General features: G+C 38.9%; 1 protein-coding gene across 4 annotated transcripts in view; it reads right to left on the bottom strand.

Annotated features, from left to right (window-relative positions):
- The window catches only part of IRS1 (insulin receptor substrate 1), a 65248-nt gene that overhangs the window by 27535 nt on the left and 16010 nt on the right, over positions 1-21703 (bottom strand). The window contains exons 2-3 of one of the 4 annotated variants that reach the window (XR_009541028.1): positions 16362-16405; positions 13057-13186 (exon numbers count right to left, since the gene is read on the bottom strand). The exons of 1 other annotated variant lie outside the window; for it this stretch is intronic. The gene's annotated coding sequence lies outside the window, so the exon portion shown is untranslated. Of the gene's footprint in view, positions 1-13056; positions 13187-14965; positions 16406-21703 lie in introns of those variants that run through there. 2 more of the 4 variants (XR_009541027.1, XM_060151958.1) reach the window with 2 other exon arrangements.

Here is a 21703-nt window from a genome sequence, read left to right as displayed (position 1 = left end):
ATTAAGTCTACCAAGAGCTATACCAGAAAGAGTTGGAAATTATCCATTTTATCTCTGATACTTCTTATGTAATAGACTTGCTCCATGCTGGTCAACTGTCATTCACAGTGACAAAGTTTTGCTTCTTATCGAAATTTACACTGAATAAAGAATGGTTGAGGTTTCAAAGAGCTTCCTTCTTTCCACAAAGAATCCTAAATTGCAGATGATACAGGTTCTAAAATTTGAACAGAACTAAGATTTTATAGGTACTTCAATAAATCTGAAATTCTCCAAAGCCAAGGAATCTGCCCAAGGAAGAGGTGTTTGACCTAGTGGAGCTCCAAACTGTCAGCCTCAAAACTTAAATGACTGTTACGTTAATGTCATTTGGAAATCACGACACAGCCATAAGCATGGTCACGAATAACAGAGGTTGCCAAGTGACATTGCTTTCCTTTGTAAACTAAAGAAATATTAAAGTTTCTCATTATTTTAAGCAAAGACCCCTAGTTACTGGCTTGTACACGCACTTCATTCTGATTATCCAAAAAGCATGTAAGGCAGGGCAAAAATGACTAATCTATACAAAGGGCTGATGTGTAGCCCTACATCTATAGAATCCTTGCTTACTATAGAAGCACTCTCAACACAAATCAGAAGGCTCCCTAAGGCTCACTTTCTTCCAGCAACTGGCAATCATTATTTTCCAGAACAACACAGATCTGACTTTGATTTCATTAATTTACAGTGAAGGTTTTAAAACCCTTGCTCTTTGCGAATATAAAAATGCACTCTCACCATCTCAATGTGGCATCCTGACTCAGAATCAATGAATTCTTAGGGAAGCCATTACCTATGTCATATTGCACTAACAATTAAAGACACATAACTCATGCCTGCTGTGATATAACCATCCAAAATGCCATGAGACCACAGAAACGTAAAAAAGAGATAAGGAGCAAAAAAAATCACAATATAAGTTTTACCTACCATATCTACCTACAATTTCTGTTGCAAGAACTCAACTCTGCTGTTATAGTCGGAAAGCAGCCACAGATAATACATAAGGAAAGGGGTATAGCTGTGCTACCCCCCCCAAAACTACAGAAACAGGTGATGGCCAGATTTTGGCCAATAAGGCTAATTTGTTGACTCCTGATCTAGTGTAAAGTCAGCAAAACCACATATTCCACTGTAAATCAGGAATAAGAATACAGGGACCCTGGTGGTCCAGTGGTTAAGACCCCATTCTTCCACTGCAGCAGCTATGGATTTGGTCCCTGGTCAGGGAAGATCCTACATGTCATGGGGTGTAACCAAAAAATTAAAAAAAAATTCTTTTTAAAGAATTTGTAATAAGAATACAAAGGGACTGCACATAGAAACCAAATCAGGGGTGGGGTGATGGGGGAGGGATGGAGCGGGAGTTTGGGATTAGTAGATGTAAACTATTATATACAGAATGGATAAACAACAAAGTCCTGCTGTATAGCACGGGAACTATATTCAATATCCTGTGATAAATCATAATGGAAAAGAATATAAAAGGAATGTATACATATATGTATATATATACTGAATCACTTTGCTATACAGTAGAAATTAACACACCATTGTCAATCAACTATTCTTCAATAAAATAAATTAAAAAAGAAAAACAAATCAGCTCAGAGTAACAACCTTACAAACAGAAAACACCTTTCTAATGCAAGGAATCAGGTAAGGAAAATAGCTAAAAAGAGGCCTGCCCAAGTATAAATAGGTATTTGTTATTCTTACAAAATACTGTAATACTATTTTGATCACCCAGAAGAGGACAAGACTACTTTCAGAACATTCTGTGTCTTAATCTTCCTTTAAATGCTTTTGTAGTAAAGAAGACACAGAAATTTTCTGAATGGAAAGATAAAAGGAGAAAAGAGACAATACTTTGAAAGGCAAGGGAAGAAGAAAATTAGCATAAGGAATAAAGGACCTGCAGAGACTGCACGGCTGAGGGGCTTACACTGGAGGGTCTTGTTAGCTTTAAATTCACCATTCCCTAAACATTCCCCACACCATCCTATTTTCGGCTTCTTTTTATTCAAATTACTACATTTTTGGGGTTTTTCTTTTTATACCATATTGCGGTTTCTTCAGTCCTCAAATTATGCAAGGTTCTGTATTAAGACTCTCTGGGAAGGCTACTATGCATATTTATGACAAAAATATTACAAACAAGATCCACAAAAAGTGCCATGGATGCCACATCTCAGATCCTGGTGGGTTCCCCCCTTTGAATGCCAACAGGACAATGAAATGAGCCATTCAGAGAGCATGGCTTTCAAAAGATGCCATCTGCTTTCCAAAGGCAATACAGCAGTAGAAATAGTTCTCTCCGTCTCTAGCACCAGCAATCCAAAACATTAGATCATAGTGCATTGGATTTCCAATGGTCACGGTATCAACATTTTTGTGGTCTTTCTTGGTTTCTATAAGTTTTATCTCATCTGGAATTATTCATTCTTCTTACAATAAGTCCAAATCAACTTTAAATGCCATCAAAAAAAAAGACCCTACAGAAATCCCGCATTCACAAAAAACTTTGACTTCTGAATTGAATTTCTCTTTAGCAATACCCAAGCTACTCTTTTCTTCATTAGCAATACCAACAATGAACCTCAGGGTATTAACATATCCTACTTATATCCTACTTAATATGATAATCTTTGGGCCAGTCACTTAGTAGTCAGGGCTTCAGAACTCATTTGTATCAATGTTGTACAGTAAATGAACTCCAAATACTAATACTAAAATGAAAATCCCTAGACATAACTCTGTAGAGGGAGCATGGGTAACCTTTAACAGCACACAATCCAGTATCATTTCTACTCCATTTGAAAATGAGTTTTATGATTTCTCCCCATACCAGATGTCCTAAATAACATTTTGCTTTTGCTTTTACTGCACTAATAAAAGTGTGTGCTCCTTTGGCAATAACAAGGGATCACTAAAGGAATGTGACAAAATAATCAGATTTTAAAATACGGAGTTTTTAAATTGCTATGGAAAGTACTCCATAAACCTGACACATGAAGACCAGGAAAAAAGAGAGAGAATGAATGAGGATAATGTTATGAATCCAGAAAGATGCTGAGGCAGATCACAGTGGTGGCATCACAGCATCATCTCTGTACAAGAATGATCTACAGTCTAACTTTGGTGTTGGAGTTGTCAAGGTCTTATGCTCATCTATATGTGAGCAGATCAGAACCGGGTCAACTGCCTAACTGGTTTTCTTACAAGATTACATCCCACACGCCACTAATGAAGTGCTCCCTAAAAATCTAAAAAAATACAACAAACTAGTGAATGTAACAAAAACGAAGCAGACTCACAGATCTAGAGAACAAACTAGTGGTTACCAGTGGGGAGGGGGGAGGGACAATACAGGGGTAGGGGAGTAAGAGGTACAAACTATTAGGTAGAAAATAAGCTACAAGGATATATTATACCACATGGAGAATATAGCCAATATTTTATAATAACTATAAATGGAGTATAACCTTTAAAAGTTATGAGTCACGGAACTTCCCTGGTGGTCCACTGGTTAAGAATCTGCCTTCCAATGCATAGGACGGGGGTTCGATCCCTGGTCTGGGAACTAAGATCCCACATGCCACGGGGCAACTAAGCCCACGCACCACAACTACAGAGAAGCCCGAGCACCGCAACGAAACATCCCATATGCTGCAACTAAGACCTTGACACAGCCAAAAATAAAAAATAAGTAAATATTAAAAAAAATATTTTCAATATAAAAGTTATGAGTCACTATATTGTACATCTGTAACATATAAATTATATAGCAACTATACTTCAACAAAAATAATTAATTAAAAAAAAAATAAAGACCTAACGGTGCACAATCACACTGATATGGTGGTTACAGAAATGCTATCAGTATAGTATGCAACTCTATTGCCCAAACTTTGTTTCTTGGTAATTCTCTTCAAAGCCAAGAAAATCTGCTTCTATTTCCATTTCCTTCCTCTTGGATTATATCCCTATCTATCCCAATCTCGCACTAGCACTTCATCAATTCGTATTTCTTTCTTAGAAAAAAAAATCTGCTCAAACTCACCTCCTTCAGGAAACACAGTGGAGCTGACATGGGAATTAGACACTAGATAATCCCCTTAAGTAGCAAGCCCTTTATGAATAGCTATTTGCTGTCAGACAAACTTCTCTGGTGGGTCCTCTTGATGCAGCTGTCTTCAGAACTGGTCCATATCCAGTTCTAAGGGCCAGGAAGAGTTTTTATGGGGGTCCTGTGAGGAACCGATATCTTACTTGTGTTTACTACAAAGTTGGTTAGCATCACTCTGTTCCAGTGAGTTCTTGAAAACAACCCATGAGCACTAATGGTCTTTCTTGGGTTCACAGGAGTGAAATATCCCTGGAGCTTTGCCACCTGCCTGCTTAACAACTGGCATCACAGCTCTGGAACAATGAGAAACTCCAATTTCTACTTAGCAAAATTTGGGGAGCAAAAGAAAAGGGCTTCCCATGACTGTCTTCTGCCACATGCCTAAAAGAAATACGCAGGATGCCTTTATCAGCTGAACATAACTGGTAGCAGAAAAAGGTCATTTTAAAAAGTAAAGTCTAGGCAGTCCAGTGGTTAGGACTGCACGCTTCCACTGCAGGGGGTGCAGGTTCAATCCCAGTCGGGGAACTAAGATCCGCATGCCACGCAGAGCAGGCAAAAAAAAAAAAAGAAAAATACAAAAAAAAAAGTAAAGTCTATTTAACACCGGCACCTGATTTTCATAGTGAAAAAAAAAAGGGGGGGGGTTGAATGGAATTTTATACTGGAAAACTAAAATGTTGGACATATTGAAACTAAAATATACGGGGAAAAGCTCTTTCACCTTATTTTAACAAAAAAGTCTCAGTTGCATCTACTGGCAAAGTCTCAGAATGAACAGAGTGTGACTGAGTGTTCATTTTTTGGATTATTTTTCCATCATGTTTCATCTTTGACTTCTTGTTTGGTTTTTACAGAACAATCACATGAAGGACCATTTCTATAGAAATATTCAAAGGCTTTACCAATTTCCCCAAGGGCCTCTCTTAATCCTATTTTTACCATGTGCATTAGAAGCACTAAGAGAGTCATTATCTTTGATTTGTTTCTTCAACAGGTGACTCCTCTAATTCTGCTAGACCTTTACTGGTCATTGACTATTTGTGAATCCCAGACCTTCTTTGACATCACTTTCATTGACTTCATGAAATCCTGCATCTTTTGCAAAATGCACATTTTCAATGTCGAATTAAACCGATGGAGGCACGGTCCTTGGTATTAAGGATAGTACGATAATAAGCAAGGAGAGAGTTTTAAAGTGGCTCATTCATTAGTGAGTATTTTTACAGCTTCTACTTCCCAACTAAACCGTTCTAATTGCAGGAACTCAGATCATGAAGATCACTCTCCCCCACCAGCCACCTGGCCACCACCCTATTGAGGCTTTCATTAACCCACTAGCATGGCCCCATGAAACCACTAGAGCTGGCTGTCCGAAACAATGGTCACAGAATTCACACCTTAAAGCACATGGCATATCCAAACATCATAAAAGTTAACTCGGCCAACATCTTCCAGGAAGTAGGTAAAATCCAGTTTAAAAAAAGCAATAAAAGCCCAAGCTAACTCACTCTACCTGACTGATGCCATATGTTTCCATGATGGGTTTTAAATGTCACAGAAAGAATGCTCTGAAATGTAGGTGTTGGAGCAGACTAGCATCTAGCATACAGAAGAGTAAAGGATTAAAATGAACTAATACTGTACTTCCCAAAACATACAGACTTCCACTCAGTCAACTGGCAGCCAAGTGATATCAGCACGTTTAAATTTGGATCTCATAACCTAAAAACCAGTTAAGATACAAAGAGCGCTGAAATAAGTACAAGTAGTAATAGGGCCAATAATGTGAACAGGTCATGTCAGGTGACATGGATTCCAAAACAAAAATGACCGAATCAAGGTATATAAAATCAGGGTTAGCTTAAATCAATGCTCCTACCCCAGCAGGAAGGGCCTTTGCCATTCTTTACGAAGAACTGGGATCTGGCTTTAAAGAAACCAGATTAGGTGTGTCTTGCAAGGAATGTGTCAACGATCACCAGGTAGGTGGCCAAGCACCCAGACAGGCCTGGAACTAGGACCAAACTGTAGTCATAACATTCAAAGGGCCCAGTTTGGCCAATGGGCATCCCAGGGGCCTGAGCAGTAGGCTGCTGTGGCAAGACTAAAGAGGAAATCTCCTGAATGCACCCCTGGGTGATGCTGGGAACACTTCTAGGAAAATCTAGGTCACAGGTGGCTTTAGTTCATTTCTAAGAGGTCCCAGCTGATTGGCTCAATCAAAAGAAGAACTCCAAACAGCAGAGCTCCATGTCTCTCCAATAGGAAACTTGGTAGGCATGTTGGGTGGTCCTGGCATATATGCTAACCTTCTTCATGGGCTTCCCATCACACTTAGAATGAATCCAAATGACTCATCACAGTCTATCAAGCCCTCCAGGATCTGGCCCTAGCCTACTATTCCAGTCGCCTCCCCAGCCCCTCTCTCTGCTGCTACGGATGTGTGGGAACATGCTGGAATTGTTCCCAGTGTAGGACTCCATCTGCTGCTGCCTTTTCTGAGAACAGTCTTCACCAGCACACACGTGCCATAACTTTCTCCTTCACCTCATTCAGGTGTTTGCTCAAACACTGCCTACTTTTCTGACTACCCCTGTCAAAATCAGCCCACGCTACCTTTCATCTCTATCACTTTACACTACTTGATATTCTCTGTAATGCTTACTCCCTGAAATTATATTACTTTTGTTTGCTTGCTTATCATTTGTCTCTTCCACTGCAATAACATACACTCCATGAGGACAAAAACCTATTACTCTGCCTGAGTCACTAGAGAATCTCCATTTTCAAAAACATGTCTGGGCACAGAGTAGGGACTCAACAAGTAATTGGACATATACTTGTTGCATTGATATAAATACATTTTATGAAATAATAATGAAAATAAGCAAATAATCAACCAGAGGGCAGACAGCAGAAGCAAGAAGAACTAAAATTTTGCAGCCTGTGGAATGAAAACCACATTCACAGAAAGACAGACAAAATGAAAAGGCAGAGGACTATGGACCAGATGAAGGAACAAGATAAAACCCCAGAAAAACAACTCAATGAAGTGGAGATAGGCAAGCTTCCAGAAAAAGAATTCAGAATAATGATAGTGAAGATGATCCAGGACCTCGGAAAAAGGATGGAGGCAAAGATCGAGAAGATGCAAGAAACGTTTAACAAAGACCCAGAAAAATTAAAGAACTAACACCTAGAAGAATTAAAGAACAAACAAACAGAGATGAACAATACAATAACTGAAATGAAAAACGCACTAGAAGGAATCAATAGCAGAGTAACTGAGGCAGAAGAACAGATAAGTCACCTGGAAGACAGAATGGTGGAATTCACTGCAGCAGAACAGAATAAAGAAAAATGAATGAAAAGAAATGAAGACAGCCTAAAAGACCTCTGGGACAACATTAAACGCAACAACATTCGCATTATAGGGGTCCCAGAAGGAGGAGAGAGAGAGAAAGGACCCAAGAAAATATGTGAAGAGATCATAGATGAAAACTTCCCTAACACGGGAAAGGAAATAGCCACCCAAGTCCAGGAAGCACAGAGAGTCCCAGGCAGGATAAACCCAAAGAGAAACACACCAAGACAAATAGTAATGAAACTGACAAAAATTAAAGACAAAGAAGAATTATTGAAACCAACAAGGAAAAAAAGACAAATAACATACAAGGGAACTCCCATAAGGTTAACAGCTGATTTCTCAGCAGAAACTCTACAAGCCACAGGGAGTGGCACAATATATTTAAATTGATGAAAGGAAAGAACCTACAACCAAGATTACTCTACCTAGCAAGGATCTCATTCACATTCAATGGAATAATCAAAAGCTTTACAGACAAGCAAAAGCTAAGAGAATTCAGCACCACCAAACCAGCTCTACAAGAAATACTAAAGGAACTTCTCTAGGTGAGAAACACAAGAGAAGAAAAGGACCTACAGAAACAAACCCATAACAATTAAGAAAATGGTAATAGGAACATACATATTGATAAGTACCTTAAATGTGAATGGATTAAATGTTCCAACCAAAAGACACAGGCTCGCTGAATGGATACAAAAACAAGACCCATCTATATGCTGTCTACAAGAGACCCACTTCAGACCTAGGGACACATACAGACTGAAAGTGAGGGGATGGAAAAGGATAATCCATGCAAACGGAAATCAAAAGAAAGCTGAAATAGCAATACTCATAAAGATAAAATCAACTTTAAAATAAAGAATGTTATAAGAGACAAGGAAGGACACTACATAATGATCAAGGGATCAATCCAAGAGAAGATATAACAATTATAAACATATATGCATCCAGCATAGGGCATAATACATAAGGCAAATACATAAGGCAAATGCTAACAGCTATAAAAGAGGAAATCGACAGTAACACAATAATGGTGGGGGACTTTAACAACTCGCTTACACCAATGGACAGATCATCCAGACAGAAAATTAATAAGGAAACACAAGCTTTAAATGACACAGTAGACCAGATAGTTTTAATTGATATTTATAGGACATTCCATCTGAAAACAGCAGATTACACTTTCTTCTCAAGTGCACACAGAACATTCTCCAGGATAGATCACATCTTGGGTCACACATTAAGCCTTGGTACATTTAAGAAAACTGAAATCATATCAAGTATCTTTTCCGACCACAAAGCTATGAGATTAGAAATAAATTACAGGGAAAAAAACATAAAAAACACAAACACATGGAGGTTAAACAATACGTTACTAAATAACCAAGAGATCACTGAAGAAATCAAAGAGGAAATCAAAAAATACCTAGAGACAAATGACAACAAAAAACCTGATGATCCAAAACCTACGGGATGCAGCAAAAGCAGTTCTAAGAGGGAAGTTTATAGCAATAAAATCCTACGTCAAGGAACAAGAAAAATCTCACATAAAAACTCTAACCTTACATCTAAAGGAACCAGAGAAAGAAGAACAAACAAAACCTGAAGTTAGTAGAAGGAAAGAAATGAAAAAGATCAGAGCAGAAATAAATGAAATAATAATATAATGTTTATCATATTAATAAACATAATATAAATAAATTAAATAAATATAAGACTGGACACTATAAAGCTCTTAGAGGAAAACACAGGAAGAACATTCTTTGACATAAATCACAGCAAGATCTTTTTTGACCCTTCCCCTAGAGTAATGGAAATAAAAATTTCCATTATATTAATAAAAATAAAAAATTCCAATAAAAATTGTTTATTTTTGTAAACAAATGGGACCTAATGAAACTTCAAAGCTTTTGCACAGCAAAGGAAACTACAAACAGGACGAAAAGACAACCCTCAGAATGGGAGAAAATATTTGCAAACGAATCAAGGGACAAAGGATTAATCTCCAAAATATATAAACAGCTCATGCAGTTCAATATTAAAAAAACAAACAACCCAATCAAAAAACTGGGCAGAAGACCTAAATAGACATCTCTCCAAAGAAGACATACAGATGGCCAAGAGGCACTTGAAAAGCTTCTCTACATCACTAATTATTAGAGAAATGCAAATCAAAACTACAATGAGGCATCACCTCACACCGGTTAGAATGGGCATCATCAGAAAATCTACAAACAACAAATGCTGAAGGGGGTGTGGAGAAAAGGGAACCCTCTTGCACTGTTGGTGGGAATGTAAATTGATACAGTCACTATGGAGAACAGTATGGAGGTTCCTTAAAAAACTAAAAATAGAATTACCATATGTCCCAGCAATCCCACTACTGGGCATATACCCAGAGAAAACCATAATTCAAAAAGACACATGGACCCCAATGTTCATTGTAGCACTATTTACAATAGCCAGGTCATGGAAGCAACCTAGATGCCCATCAACAGACAAATGGATAAAGAAGATGTGGTACTTATATACAATGGAGTATTAGCCACAAAATGGAACAAAATTGGGTCATTTGTAGAGACGTGGATGGACCTAGAGACTGTCATACAGTGTGAAGTAAGTCAGAAAGAGAAAAACAAATATTCTATACTAACGCATATATGTGGGATCTAGAAAAATGGTACAGATGAGCCCATTTGCAAGGCAGAAATAGACACAGATGCAGAGAACAGACGTATGGACACCAAGGGGGCAAAGCCAGGGGAAGTGGTGGTGGTGGTGGGATGAATTGGGAGATTGGGATTGACATATATACACTAATATGTATAAAATAGATAACTAATAAGAACCTGCTGTATAAATAAATAAATTAAATTAAATTTTAAAAAAGACTGAAGGAAAAAAAGCAAATAATCATTGATAAGATGAAAACAAAGCGAACCACAGCCAAAGGGCTAATCAAAGGCAGAAGTGTTTGTGTACTACATAATATGCCAAGAGTTGACTGGCAAAACTGTCTTGAGCACTCTTCTGTATTTGCTGGCCTTAAAATCCATCGGAAACTAGACCGTGGCTATGACCAATTTGTTTTTTTATTTATTTTTAAATTTTTTTAATTCAAGTATTGTTGATTTACAATCTTGTACCAATCTCTGCTGTGCAGCAAAGTGACTCAGTTACACACATATAGACAATTCTTTTTTTTACATTCTTTTCCATTATGGTTTATCACAGGATATTGAATACAGTTCCCTGTGCTATACAGTAGGGCCTTGTTATTTGGCTATTACCATTTTGGATGGCCTCAGAAGTTCACTAAGATCTTGGTTCTTCTTGAAAGTCATCAGAGCTGACGGAGGCAGGATAGCTGGTACCTTCTGTGACCCATTCTCCAACAGCGCTGTAATAGTTGTTTGCATAACAGGACCACTCATATTCTACGTATTTTATGAAACTCTATTCCATATATTTCAATACTGTTTATGCAACTGAAGAGACGATCAGAACCTAGAAACTGGTACTAGAGTTCTCCTAGTCCAAGGCTGCCAAATCGCTCTATGACCGCAAGAATGCTCTTAAAGCATTGAAGACGTGCCGAAGATTGCAGTAAACTGTACAGAGTCAGAAAAGAGTTATGAACAGACAATGAAACGGAAGACAACTAAGGACACCAGCCCTTGCCCAGCCAAGGATGGACACTGGCAATGCAGAACATGGACATTAACATCAGGCCAGTTCAGGGCTTCCCTGGTGGTGCAGTGGTTGAGAGTCCTCCTGCCAATGCAGCGGACAGGGGTTCGTGCCCCGGTCCGGGAAGATCCCACATGCCGCGGAGCGGCTGGGCCTGTGAGCCATGGCCGCTGAGCCTGCGCGTCCAGAGCCTGTGCTCCGCGACGGGAGAGGCCACAGCAGTGAGAGGCCCGCGTACCGAAGAAGAAAAAAAAAAAAAAATCAGGCCAGGCCAGGTTCGTATGATCAGTGATTAACAAGGAAAAGGAAGCTCAATCAAGACTGCCCAGGCTGGGCTTCCCTGGTGGCGCAGTGGTTGAGAGTCCGCTTGCTGATGCAGGGGACTCGGGTTCGTGCCCCGGTCTGGGAAGATCCCACATGCTGCGGAGCGGCTGGGCCTGTGAGCCATGGCCGCTGAGCCTGCGCGTCCAGAGCCTGTGCTCCGCAATGGGAGAGGCCACAGCAGTGAGAGGCCCGAGTACCGCAAAAAAAAAAAAAAAAAAAAAAAAGAAAAGAAGAATGTCCAGGCTGTCTTCAGGAAGTTCAAACATTAGACCAAAGTACTGCAGGCCTCCAGCACCCCATGGAACCACAGAGCCACTTCTGGGCCTGGCCATCCAGCTAACCAGTCAATGCACGGAAGACCCAGACACGCAGGATGTGTCATTTCAGGCTTCCTAAGAGTTTCACAGGAGGCTAGAGACCTTCCATTTGAAAAGCAACAACTTATCAACCCATCATCATAACATCAAAGTACTTTAATAAAGTGATCCTTTTATTGGAAAAGGGGGAGATAATAGGGAGGAATTCCTAGTTGTTCTCTCTAAAAAACTTTGCATCTATGACTCTGGGCAAACAGGTGCATACAACAAGTCATAAGCCAATGCAATAGTCTTCCAACTTTTCTGAATGAACTCCGGGTTCCACTGATAACAAGCATACATTTATCTTGGTTAAGACATATCGTCCACTGATTGCCTTCCTATTGCGTAAGATACACCCTTTCAAGTTGTGTAAAATAGAGCATCACAGTTTTCACTGCTCTTCTATATGAGAAGCATAGGCACTAGGAAACATACTCCTCTCCCAGAAAGGAAACAGGAGGTTGAAAAAAGGGCACTAATAAAATCCCAGTAGTCATAAATGCATTTTTAAAACTTTATGGTAACGGTTGACTAAATCATAGATACAGGCAGTTAATTACCAGTGTTCATAAATTATTTTCAAGCAGGGCTAATAATCAAACACTCTACATATAAAAGAGGAAACTTCATTTAACGAGCAATCTTTTAAATCCTTTAATTATTCTCATAAATTACAATTTTTTCCCAACATATCTTTGAAACTTTGAATGCTTCCTGCCCCATAGAATTTTTCAAAACAACCCTCAAAAATAATAAATTAAAACTAAATCTGAGTGTGGTCCACTTAGCTTCTTTGATAAATTCATGATCATATACTTTGCCCACCAACTCCTCTACTCTGCTTGGTTTTTTCCTAAGAGTACTTACCACCATTTGAAATAACTTTATCTGTTTATTGTCTGTTTGTCCCACTAGAATATAAATTCCATGAGGACAGAAACTAAATCTTATTCCCCAGCCATATTCCCAGAACCCAAAACAGTGCCTGGCATTAAAAATATGTGAGGAACAAATGAATGAGCAATTAAATCTGTAACACACCCACACATGGAGCCCACATATAAAGGTGAATATGTAACATATGCGTAATATATTTTAATATGTATGTAAATTAAAATAGACAAAGCATTATACACACGCACATCAGTATGGAGTATAGCACGGGGAAAAGCATCAAGCTGGAGATGATACATTGGAGTTCTTGGTGATGCTACCACAAAACAGCTGTGTCATCCTGAGCAAGTTACTCAACTTCTCTGGGCCCGAGTTTATCTATAAAATGAACATTTTCAGCTTTATCATCTTTAAAGACACTTAACAGCCCTAATATTTTTCTTAATAAATTCTAGAGACCCATACAACAGTTTACATAATCCACTCTACATAGAAAACAAAATAGCAAAATAACTAAAATTCTAACTCCTGACCTCTGGTTAGTTATCAATCATTAACTAACTATGGCCAATGACTAGCTCCCAAAGTGTCATACAATTTTACATCTCCTCCAACTTACCCCTTTGTTCTCATTTTTTCTCTATTTCCTTTCTCCTTGACCAATGGAGCCACAGGCTCTGAATTTTGGACTACAAATGCGCCTACTGAGCCCCTGAAATTATCGTTCTGGATAGCTAACTAATGCTTTGCACTTGAGCATTGGAAAGGGCACCCTGCAGGAAACTCCTCTACAGCTATGTGTACCCTATCGCCATTATCCTTCCACAAAACCCGTGACCTTGACAAACGCAAGTCGGGACCAAGAATGAGCTCACACCTGAATACTCACTCTCCCCTGTGGCAGGGGTTGGGGGGAAGGGGGTACTTTCAAAGTCACAACACAGCCAACACCACCAAAGCCATTTTATCCCATCAAGAGTAAAGTAGCACTCTTTCAGCTATTGGAGCTTTCACTCTCCAAGCTTCCTTTCTTTAGCACTGGTAAATTGTACCATTGAGATTCTAGGACCAACCTTAAAGAGCTCATCTAGTTCCTTCACTAAGTGGGTGAGTCATTCTTTCCTTTCCCTATCACTTCAAGATGGTCACCCTTCTGCCCAGCACAGCAAGGAACACCAGGTCTCTCTAGCAAAGGGTGCTGAGACTCCAGAGTAGAGATATTTATCAACAAGAATTTTATGGAAGAAAACATTCATCACCACCCAGTAATACTTTTATTTTCCATATTTAGTACATAATTAAATCCACAGGAACTATAAAATGCATGTACATACTTCCTTTTAAAATTTAATAAATACATTTCAGTCTTTAATCCTGATTTATACTTTCAGCTTATAAAATAATTTAGCCCACGTGTAGAACTTTATTTTTTCTATGCCCAGCTAATAAATGCAACCCAGTTTCCTAGAATTTCACTGTACAACACACTCAAGCTTCATGAAACAAATATCTGAACTAGAGAGTCAGAGTCAATGCATCTTTTCAGGCACTCAATCACAATATACCCGGTCCAGCCAAGATGTCTAAGAAGCTCACTGAATTTGAAAAATATTTTTAATAAGGAAAGAACATATACCAAAAGCACCCTTGTGTTCTAAGGGCAAAAGGGGAGTGGTGGGATTGAAACTCAAACCACTGCAAACCTTAGGCTCGAAAGGCAATTCATAGTTTACACGTGCACTTTTACTTGATCCAAACAAAACTGTAAGACAGATTGGGGAAATTATCACTGCATCCAATTTTATGGACCAGAAAATTAGGTCAAAGAATGCTGGATCCCAGGAAGTGGCTGAATCAGGAATACAATTTACATCTCCTCTTTTCCTGCCCATGCTGGTTCTGTCATATCATTCAACCTTTCCTGTATGATAGGCAACCTAGCCTTGCATTACAATATATACAGAAGCAATCCTATAGGCATAAACACAGTAGATGAGCCAATGGGATGAGTGAACCATAGTACACGGTTCTTAACAGAGTAAATACCATTGAGTGGTAGGAAATGAAAGAGTCTTATCAAGACAGGAAAAATGATGCTGGTAAATTCTCTCTGGACCCCTGAACCCCCCCCCGTCCCCCCCTCTCTTTAATCCTCTTATAGAAGCTGATTACAGGAAAAGAAATCAGGAAAGCAGAACTGAAACCAAAAGCTTATCAGACTGATAAGGATACTTATACAGGATGCAGTAAATTACCATTGCTTCCTGTTTTAAGTATTCTTATCTGTAGGACACTAAATTTTTTTTCACCACAGAACCTCACATTTAGGACACGTCCCAAAATAGAATCTTCTGATCTTCAGCTGTCAGCTGAAGTTGTTTCATAAATAGCCCAGCATATGTACTCTGGAGGCTTGCTAACACTCTAAATGCAAATATAGTCCAGTCACACCAATTCCTCTTAGGCTTTGGTGGCAATCGAGAACGTGCAAAATCCAGCAGCCCCAGGAATTCTATGGAGGATCCCATGAATGTCCCTAGTCAATGACCTACAGCACTCTATTTGGATATTTCTGGAAATTTTGAAACAAAAGCCATTAGCAGATATAGATGCCTATTTTTAATATATAGTTCACAAAAGAACATAAGATTTATTTCAGGTCAGTTAATTTTTAAAGTCTTAAAAATAGCTCTTGTTCAGAGAGTCATTTTGGTGAAAAGGATGTGTTTCAAGAAACCCCTAGGTCTTTAAACAACTCTTCCAGGGGCTTTCATAGTCAACAGGTACAGACAACAAAACTGATTATACGGGAATGTGTTTGAAAAATTACTCATGTAACCCAAGGATAAAATACATGGAGACATGCACACAGGTATAAAAGACACCTAGCTATAATCTTTACGATCTAGTATGTCAGGAATTCTATTGCCAGAATCACACAACAAGCTGAGACCATTTCAGAGAAAGAGAGAAAAAAAATCAACGTCTGTGTTTTTAAAGAAAAAAAAAAAGACTGTGGAATGGGACTATGGCACAGAACATAAACGATAAATGGCCTGGGATTTTATGGTATTTGAACCAAACATCTGTGCCTTTATGGCCCTCTTATCACTCCCTCCTCTAGTTACCTGCCCCAGAGCACATCCACCCCAGCTGGGTAAGAAGGGGTTTTACCCTGGTCAATGGAAGTCTCCCTAGGAGAGTAGCCTTAAGGTTGACTTCACCTTGAATTATAGTAAATGCTCAAAAATTTTTGTTAAGTGTCGAGAGATTCTATAAATAGGCTCTTCGTGCCCCTTTTAGCCAATTGCTAAGTAGCTGCCTTTTTTCACACCAGGGTGATAAGCACAGATTCTCACAGAGTGGCCCCTTTATGAGCCAGGAACAATTCTGCAGTCCAGGAAGGAAAGCCCTGTCCCCAGACTACAAGTCCAGACAGCGATGAACCTTGTGGCTGCCTTGTGTGAACCACCCAGAACCCAGATCAGACGGGAATGCCTGGCCAGTTCCAGATTCCTACTGGACGTCCAGAATCGATGATGACCAAGCTCACATGAAGTGGATTAACTTGATCCCCTGAGACCTGGGAAACAATCACTGTAAGAGAAAAATGGATTTTGTAAATATCTATAGTGAGGCAATATTATAAAATATTTTTTAAAAGACTACTAATAGAAGGATTCATGTGACTGTTTAAAAAAATCCAACCAGCTAGGTCCTTGAAGCAAGAGAGCGTAAGAAGGTGATCACAGTGGCTCCAACGTGATACAAAAATCTAAAACGTTCTGCTGCCACTGAACAAATAAACACTGACACAAGCAGATTAAAATGGGGGAGAACTGAAGAAATCAGAAAGCAAATCTCCAACTGTACCCTGGGTTGGTCTGAAACACTCTACTCCAGAATGCTGGCCAATTCTGGGCAGGAAAAAGATGCAGAATATTTTACAGGTTTTGGAAAGAACCACAAAACTGACTGAAGGTTTGAGAAGTCAGAATGCCAACTAAAACTTAATAATGGTGAATATGAAGGGAAAACTGAGAGATGACTTCACAAAGGTCTTCAAACACATGTAGGAAAACATCTCATAAAAGGTCAATGGTCTGGATAAACAAACTGTGGTACATCCATACAATGGAATATTATTCCCCAATAAAAAGAAATGAAACTGTCAAGCCATAAAAAAGGACATGGATGAATCTTTTTTTTTTTTTTTTTTATTGCGGTGCGCGGGCCTCTCACTGTTGTGGCTTCTCCCGCTGCAGAGCACAGGCCCCGCACGCGCAGGCTCAGCGGCCATGGCTCACGGGCCCAGCCACTCCGCGGCATGTGGGATCTTCCCGGACCGGGGCACGAACCCGCGCCCCCTGCATCGACAGGCAGACTCCCAACCACCGCGCCACCAGGGAAGCCCGACGTGGGTGAATCTTAAGAGCATACTGCTACGCATAAGAAGCCAGTCTGGTAAATGTACGCACTGTGTGATTCCAATTATATAACATTCTGGAGAAGGCAAAACTACAGAGATGATAAACAGATCAGTGGTTTATCCCCAGAGGCTGAGGAGAGGGGAGGAGGTTTAAACAGGGAAGCGCAGGTAATTTTTAGGATAGTGAAACTGTTCTGCATGATACTGTAATGGTAAACACAAGACATTAAGCATTTGTCAAAACTTAGAACTTGATAGCAAAAAGAGTAAGCCTTAAGTGTATGCAAATTTTTTTTTTTTTTAAATTTGAGAGATCAGTGATTACGGGTGGAATGTAGAATGTGACCGAAGCACCTAGATGTATTACAGATGCATGAAGCAACCTCACTGAAGCATGTGGAGATTATCAGGTGCTGACCTAGGTAACTGGAAACAGGCACATCTACAAAACTAAAGGCAAAAGAAACTGCATTCTAGTTGATAAAGTCATTTCCTATAGGGCATGGGTTGACAATTCTGACACTTCTATGTACATATATGTAGTGGAACTGAACAAATAAGTAAATGGATGAAGGATGGTGACAGCCAGGTTTCTCACTTTTGGGGTGGGAGGTGCAGATAAGCAAGGGAAGGAGGCTAGAATAATCCATACAGAAATTTATTAGAGTTTATACATTAGTATGAACTCATGCTTAGCTTAGTATAGTTACAGATGGTTACATGCAGAAATTTTTATAGATATGTGTATATATATATGGGTTAGTATACACACACACATTTCCTTACTCTGACAGCTGAGAGGGCAAAAAAGAAATAACATCCCAGAAGGAACAAACACATCTAGTGCCAAGATCTTGGTTTCTAATACAATTCTCCAATAAAAGGAATAAGGGCTCCTTGGAGAAACCGATGATTCTAGGACTGGGGCAGGAAACAAATAAGATGATCATGGAGTATCTTATAATAACAGAAAGTAAGGAAATGCTTAAAAAAAATACTACTGAGTTAATAATGAGCAATAAAACAAGTTTAGTTAATTATAAAAATATTCATGTATTCTGCTCTCTAAATGGTTTTCAAACAACTTTAAGTTTCCTGGCCACTTTAAAGAACCCCAAATTGTAAACTGTATTTGATATAATTATTGATTTTTTTATAGAAAAGTTGGATGATGCAAAATTTCTTTCAGAGGCAACTGGCTCTACAATTAAATTTCAGCAATTAAATATTGATATATATTATATTTGAAACCCAGAAAGTCATATTCAGTTTCATGAGCATTATCCAATCACTTATGAAATATTTTATGTTTATGGCCTATTTTCTTCTACGAATTTCTGTTTAAATTCATTTCCAGTCTTATTTCCTCTTTTAGCAAACTGATTAATGACAGTACCAATGTTGTTATGATTTCTTGTTTTATCTTCTGCACGTTTAAATGTATTCATTGTTTTATCTTTAATTTGTTTTTAGAACCTTACAAAAGTTTTTTTTTACTACATAAATTTAAATCTCCTGATAAAAATATAACTCATATTCAATTTACAAAAAAATAAAAGGACAAGGGCCATCACTTGTCACCACTACTAAAGTCAGAATGAGGGAAATAGGGCTTCCCTGGTGGTACAGTGGTCGAGAGTCCGCCTGCCGAGGCAGGGGACACGGGTTCGTGCCCCGGTACGGGAAGATCCCACGTGCCGCGGAGTGGCTGGGCCCGTGAGCCATGGCCGCTGAGCCTGCGCGTCCGGAGCCCGTACTCTGCAACGGGAGAGGCCACAACAGTGAGAGGCCCGCGTAACGCAAAAAAAAAAAAAAAAAGAATGAGGGAAATAATCTCAGATTTCGTCACCATAAAAGCTGGTAACCACTAGAAAAGTCACCTCAAAATGGTGGAATTTACTCTCGTGATGTATGGATGTAACAGGAACATACCTGAAGATCCTTATTAGTAAATTACACAGTAACAGCAAAATAGAAGTATTTTTTAAAGAGTAGTTTCAAGATATTGGTCTTCCCTCACATTTTGTATAAGGAATAAATGTAGAGAAAAGCAAACATATTAAATAATTGTCCAACAGAATTTTCAACCAAAACTTCAGAAAAGAATTGGTATGACAAATTACCAGGTTTGCATAATAGTCTTCAAAAGAAACCTCTCAGTACGCAGTGAAAACTATCAATACTACCATCCAAAACTACGACATAAGCTGTGGTTCGTGACACCAGCACACACATGTGGCCCAACACACAGTGGTGACCACAGCTGTGGCCAGTCTTCTCCAGGGCCTCCTGGAGACATCACACACCCCTAACCCTTCCCATGGCGTCATCTGTTCTAGATCTTGCCTTTCACCTAAGACAATCTTCTCTCAAGCAGACACACACGAATTTCAAGTCTTACTTCCCTCTTTCAAATCCTGCCCTTTGACATCAGGAAAATCTGACTTTGCTTCATTTGTGAGTCACAAGGCAACCTTAATCATGACTGAAAAACCCCAAGGAGTACAAATGACGTACTTAGATCCAGGCCAAAGGACGTGATGAGTTTTAAAGTAAAAGTACATGAACAAATCAATGTCAACCCCTCAAGTCCAGAAAAAGGGCCAGTATCCCTATTCCTTCTCTCAGTGGATGTTATTTGTCCCCCGAGAAGGCTGATCCTCTCTAGCCTCTCCCTCAACCAGTCCTCATGAAAAAAAGCTCTATGAGGGTCTGAATTTTCATGTGTTTTCTTTACAGTTGTAACTCAAAAACTTAGGGATATGCCTGACACTCAGTCGTATCTCACTAACTCCTTGTTGCATTCATTAACCACAACTACAACAATTTTGAGTCCTTGGCGATTCCCCAAAACTATCTTCAAGACCAGTTATGATTTCTTCAAACTTCTAGGTTCAGTAATTACAACAGTTTAATTATGGAATGAGTGGAAACATGTAAGACAAGAAGTACCACCAAGTGTCAGACAGTGGTAACGTAGCTAAGAAAAACTCTCTGTCCTCCTGAATAGAATAGGATTCTGCTCTCCAGATAAATGAGGTGTTGGCACCTTTCCCACACTGTGGTTTAAAAACATATGGTCCCACATTCATTCATTCAGTATCTACAACAAATAGTGTCAACCAAATGCCAGACACATTGCACTAAGCATGTAAACCCAGTCAACCACCTTGGCAGAGAGAAAAATAGCCTAGCTCAATACCCGACACATACCCACTGGAAACACTTGCAAATTTTAGAAAGTAGCCTGAATGCCAATGTGACTGTGCAGGACCAAGAAAACTGAAGTCCTATTTAAAATAAAATAGAACACATTTATGTTACAGATCCTGGGGACTTGTGGAGTTTTATAATGAAAGGATGACAAATGTTTTGCTATATGTAAAATTGCTTGGATGTTAATTGTTAGCGTAATACTTAAAATTTCAAGCAATGTCTAAAAAGAATTGCTATAATAGCTGAATAGCTAGTTTAGAACATACATTCTACTCCTTTGGTCATCAAACTAGCCCAGGCTTAATCAAGAGCGGAAACAGGGGAAAAGTCTCATATCTTGGCAATTAGGGTCAATTGCTGAGACCAAGGTAACTTTTTAGCAGAGTAGTAAGAAGTACCTCACTTGCAAAATGGAGTCGTTAAAATTTAATTCCTTTTCCCAGACCTTACCTATATTTTAGTAGAAGGGCTAATTAGCAACAATATACTGGAGTGGAAGAAAAAGAAATGAGCATAGGGACAAATCAGAAGGCTACTCTATGAATCAAATACTTAACAACTGGCCTCTTTTTAAAAATAGAGGTAACTATGATACAATAATTATTTTTCAAATACTTTTCTCATTGCTTTTGATATCTTAAACCTCGGTGAAAATGCTATGCTCTGACCTAGATCAGTAGGCTACAATTAACATCAGAAGAACTCTATTAGCAGAATAAAAGTTGATGAACTACTGTTGGAAGCAAAGAAATAAATCTTGTCAAAACAAAGCAAAGTTTCTGTCAATCTTTAAAAGAATAGTTTGGGGGAACAGAGGAAGTTTCCAAGGATTTCAGACACAGCAATGAGGCAGCTGTAATTAATTTTCCCCAAGTTTTCATATCCGGTCATATCAGATTGCAAAGACTCCTGTAATTTTGTTTGACTATTTTTTTAAATATATTGTTAAATCTGAATATGATTTTTTAAATATTTGGCAAATGAAATGGCTTGAGGTACTCAAAATATATCCAACAGTATTGTTTTTGTTTGGGATTTTTCTAAAGCCGTCTTCTCCTTGGTTCAACAACTCTCTCCAGAACTGTTTGTTGATATACAAATTTTTAACTCGGCAAGCATTTTGTGTGCACCTCCACAGATGCTGGAGTCATGAAACAATTAGTGACACTACTCTCAAACAGTTTACAATTTTTAGTAGGAAGGAGTAGCATTAATCCAGTAATTAGAGCCAGGACAGGGGTTTCCATCAT

Source organism: Lagenorhynchus albirostris, chromosome 6 (genome assembly GCF_949774975.1).
Source record: "Lagenorhynchus albirostris chromosome 6, mLagAlb1.1, whole genome shotgun sequence".
NCBI lineage: Eukaryota > Metazoa > Chordata > Mammalia > Artiodactyla > Delphinidae > Lagenorhynchus > Lagenorhynchus albirostris.
This window is presented reverse-complemented; position numbering and strand designations above follow the sequence as displayed.